The following is a 4,876-nucleotide window of genomic DNA, read 5'->3' on the forward strand; positions in this document are numbered from 1 at the left end:
CTTCAGTTCAGTTCAGTTCAGTTCAGTCACTCAGTCATGTCTGACTCTTTGCGACCCCATGAATTGCAGCACGCCAGGCCTCCCTGTCCATCACCAACTCCCGGAGTTGACTCAGACTCACGTCCATCAAGTCGGTGATGCCATCCAGCCATCTCATCCTCTGTCGTCCCCATCTCCTCCTGCCCCCAATCCCTCCAAGCATCAGAGTCTTTTCCAATGAGTCAACTCTTCGCATGAGGTGGCCAAAGTACTGGAGTTTCAGCCTTAGCACATTCCTTCCAAAGAAATCCCGGGGCTGATCTCCTTCAGAATGGACTGGTTGGATCTCCTTGCAGTCCAAGGGACTCTCAAGAGTCTTCTCCAACACCACAGTTCAAAAGCATCAATTCTTCGGCGCTCAGCTTTCTTCACAGTTCAACTCTCACATCCATACATGACTATTGGAAAAACCATAGCCTTGACTAGACGGACCTTTGTTGGCAAAGTGATGTCTCTGCTTTTGAATATGCTATCTAGGTTGGTCATAAATTTTCTCCCAAGGAGTAAGTGTCTTTTAATTTCATGGCTGCAATCACCATCTACAGTAATTCTGGAGCTCCCCAAAACAAAGTCAGCCACTGTTTCCACTGTTTCCCCATCTACTTCCCATGAAGTGATGGGACCAGATGCCATGATCTTAGTTTTCTGAATGTTGAGCTTTAAGCCAACTTCCCCACGCACCGCCCCCCCACCCCCTGCACAGGGTATTCTCAATCATATTCGTCACTTTTATTATATATAATTGTATATACTGTATACAATCCCACTTCATTCATTTCATTTGTACCAGTTCAATTTTGAGTTCATGATTTAAATCTTTTAAACACTTTGTAAATGCTAGTCAATGTATCTTGGCTAATACTGTATCTGTGACTGCCATGCTCAGCCTGGGTGTGCTGGAAACTTAACCTGCTCTGGAAAGATATTTTTCCTACAAAACTCTCCTTTAGATAGGCCAGTGACTTTTCATTCCAGACTGTATTGTGAAGTTTTGCCTCATAGACAGGATAAGTCTAGAAGAAAGCCTGAAGAAGGCAGATCAGATTCAAGTAGGCCAGGGAACAGACACACTCTAAGGCTAAACTTGTCTAAGTTTTCCTAAATAATCACCAAAAGCAGCCCCTTCCATATCCCAGAAGCACTTTCTCCAGGTCACCTCCTGCCAGACAGGACATTGCCCCTCAGATATAGGCTCCTCAGGGATCATTCCCCCAAATGGGGAACAGATAATGATTTGTTTAGTTCCATGTCCTGGACACTTACAAAACTTCTGCCAGGTTTGGAGGCTGCCTAACTACCAGGAGTTAAGGAGAATGAACTTAATTTTTTATATAAAACTCTTTCAATATCTCTATCCTGGTCTTACCGTCCTCCCATCTCACTCTCTCCAGAATCTTATTTTGTTCCTTTCTTTTCCTCTTCTATCAGTGACTCGGGGATCGGATGAGTCTCTGTGGCTTGTTTTGTCCTGAAGAGCAGAAGGCTTCGGTCCCAGTTGGTGTTGCCAAAGCAGCATACTAATTCCATGCCATGGTCATGGGTCAAGATCTGCACAGTCTGAATGGCCATATCACCTCCGATGGCCAGGGAGCGGAAGTGGTCAAAATCATGGAGCCCCAGCTTCCAGAGATGCCTTGCAGCTGCCCGGTAACACTTCCAGGGCTGTGGCTCCACAAGGAGGTAGGGGCATAGGGAAGAAAGGTGGGCCAGGAACTCCCACAGGCCTTGGTCCCCATGGTTCAGGTGAATCCACATGGTTACTGACATGCAGCAGCCAATATCAAAAACTGAGCGTCCAAACTGGCTCAAGAAAGTGCTCAGGAGAACTTTCCGGGTCCTTTGATTCATGAAGTCCAGGGTAATAAAAGTCAAACCATCAGGAAAAGGGCATTCTTTTTCAGCTCGTTCCACCAGGACTGGATCTATGTCACAGCAGAGGAGATGGAGTTCTCTTGAGGCATCAAAGTAGGTCTCCCCATCATGTAGGAAAAGGAAATGTTTGTATAGAGCCACCCTCAGATCCCCAGGGTTCACCCCACATCGAGCCCCAGGATCGGCCTTGTTTCGGGACTCTGAGGGAAGAGCCTGCGAAGCAGCTCCGGAGGTAGGAGGCGGAGCCGTTGCTCTGGAGGGTGAAAGCGAGAATACTGAGGGAAATTTCCGAACGGGGCTGCTCCAGGTTCCAGAACACGCGGTTTCTCTTCCGCCTCAGTCTTCTCAACGCCCCCCGTGGCCTGCTCCATGGACGCCGCCATTAGTCTCAGTCTCTAAGCCAACTTGTTCACTCTCCTCTTTCACTGTCATCAACAGGCTTTTTAGCTCCTCTTCACTTTCTGCCATAAGGGTGGTGTCATCTGCATATCTGAGGTTATTGATATTTCTCCCGGCAATCTTGATTCCAGCTTGTGCTTCTTCCAGCCCAGAGTTTCTCATGATGTACTCTGCATAGAAGTTAAATAAGCAGGGTGACAATATACAGCCTTGACGTACTCCTTTTCCTATTTGGAACCAGTCTGTTGTTCCATGTCCAGTTCGAACTTTTGCTTCCTGACCTGCATATAGGTTTCTCAAGAGGCAGGTCAGGTGGTCTGGTACACCCATCTCTTTCAGAATTTTCCACAGTTTATTGTGATCCACACAGTCAAAGGCTTTGGCATAGTCAATAAAGCAGAAATATATGTTTTTCTGGAACTCTCTTGCTTTTTCCATGATCCAGTGGATGTTGGCAATTTGATCTCTGGTTCCTCTGCCTTTTCTAAAACCAACTTGAACATCTGGAAGTTCATGGTTCATGTATTGCTGAAGTCTGGCTTGGAGAATTTTGAGCATTACTTTACTAGCATGTGAGATGAGTGCAATTGTGCAGTAGTTTGAGCATTCTTTGGCATTGCCTTTCTTTGGGATTGGAATGAAAACTAACCTTTTCCATGTCTTAGCTATTGTAAATAGTGCCACTATGAACATTGGGGTACATGTTATCTTTTCAAATTAGAGCTTTCATCTTTTCCTCCTTGAAATTTTAAATTTTACCCTGAAACTTGTGTTTTGTAATTGAAGCCTGATGGATTAATGAACATGCGCATAGCAGAGGAGAAAAGCACAATGTCCATGTTCACAGTTCCTGGGGTTTTACCCACCAGTGACTGAATGCCTGCAAGCACAGAATTCCAGTGGAGCCACTATTCATGGAAGTTCAACAAGATTCAGAACAACTTAAGATAAATGTGTTACATCTACAGACTGAAGAGAGTAGGTGGGGGATGACAGCCTTGAGAGGCCATGCTTTCATCTGAATCATAGTTTTCATCAAATGCAGGGAGAAGGTAATGTATTCTAAGACATATGACTTTGTTTCGTTAGCCAACCGCGTAACTTTGAAAATGATGACAGAGAAGGAAAGGGAAAGATAGGAGAAACCCTAGTGTCGTTTCTTTTTAGTCCTTCCTTAGTAAAGTCTAAAGTAAGCCAAAGGTAGAGAATGTAGATAGAATGTGAAGTGAAATAAAAATAGCAGAGTTAGTTTTGTGCAGTTTCCACTGTTTGGTAGAATAAAGTACATCTGCATGTATGAGCTATAAAATACAAATTGTGTAATATTGCTGATTCCACAGCTGAGTCGAAGGTCTTTATAGGTTCACTTAAAACTGGCATTGTACAATACAGATTTATTACAAAACTCAGGCTAATAATTTAAAATCTTAATTTTTCTTTACTTAGAAGACATTAAACAAAAATAAACAGCATCACAACAAGTTACCAGAGAAACTGAAAGGAAAATTATTTTTGTTCTAGTACCTTTTGCAGCACTTTTCTCCTGCTCTTTGAACAGCATGTCCCATAGTTTTATTTTGTATTGGACTCACAAATTATGCAGCTAGACCTGCTACATAGGGCTGTAAGGTGTGCCTAACCATTTTAGAAAATATTTTTTCAAAGTGTTTTACTAATTTAAACTCTACCTGAACAGGACAAAGTTCTTGTTTTGTCGTAGTCAGCCAGCACTTGATACTTAGATTTAGGTACTCTGATGGGCCTGTTGTATTTCCTTGAGGATCAGTGGGATTAAGAGCCTTATTTTATGTTTGTTGGCCCTTTGGTCATCATCTTTTGTGAAGAATCTTTCTTAAGAGAACCATATGTAACCTGCTTTCTTTGTCTTTTTTTAATTAATTAGTAAGAATCTTCATATATTCTGAATGTGTATTCTTTGATTGTCTGGGTTAAAAATCTATTCTCCCGCTTGTTATTACCTTCAGTTCAGTTCAGTTGCTCAGTTGTGTCTGACACTTTGTGACCCCATTAATCACAGCACGCCAGGCCTTCCTGTCCATCACCAACTCCCGGAGTTCACTCAGATTCACGTCCATCGAGTCAGTGATGCCATTCAGCCATCTCATCCTCTGTCGTCCCCATCTCCTCCTGCCCCCAATCCCTCCCAGCATCAGAGTCTTTTCCAATGAGTCAACTCTTTGCATGAGGTGGCTAAAAGTACTGGAGTTTCAGCTTTAGCATCATTTCTTCCAAAGAAATCCCAGGGCTGATCTCTTTCAGAATGGACTGGTTGGATCTCCTTGCAGGCCAAGGGACTCTCAAGAGTCTTCTCCAACACCACAGTTTAAACGCATCAATTCTTCGGCGCTCAGCCTTCTTCACAGTCCAACTCTCACATCCATACATGACTACTGGAAAAACCATAGCCTTGACTAGATGGACATTAGTCGGGAAAGTAATGCCTCTGCTTTTGAATATGCTATCTAGGTTGCTCATAACTTTTCTTCCAAGGAGTAAGCGTCTTTTAATTTCATGGCTGCAGTCACCATCTGCAGTGATTTTGGAG

General features: G+C 43.5%; 1 pseudogene; it reads right to left on the reverse strand.

Annotated features, from left to right (window-relative positions):
• Positions 1 to 1,417: 1,417 nt before the first annotated feature.
• Positions 1,418 to 2,300, reverse strand: LOC128045778 (RNA 5'-monophosphate methyltransferase-like; annotated as a pseudogene).
• Between the last annotated feature and the right edge of the window lie 2,576 nt (positions 2,301 to 4,876).

This window comes from Budorcas taxicolor, chromosome 3 (genome assembly GCF_023091745.1).
Source record: "Budorcas taxicolor isolate Tak-1 chromosome 3, Takin1.1, whole genome shotgun sequence".
NCBI classification, from domain to species: Eukaryota; Metazoa; Chordata; class Mammalia; order Artiodactyla; family Bovidae; genus Budorcas; species Budorcas taxicolor.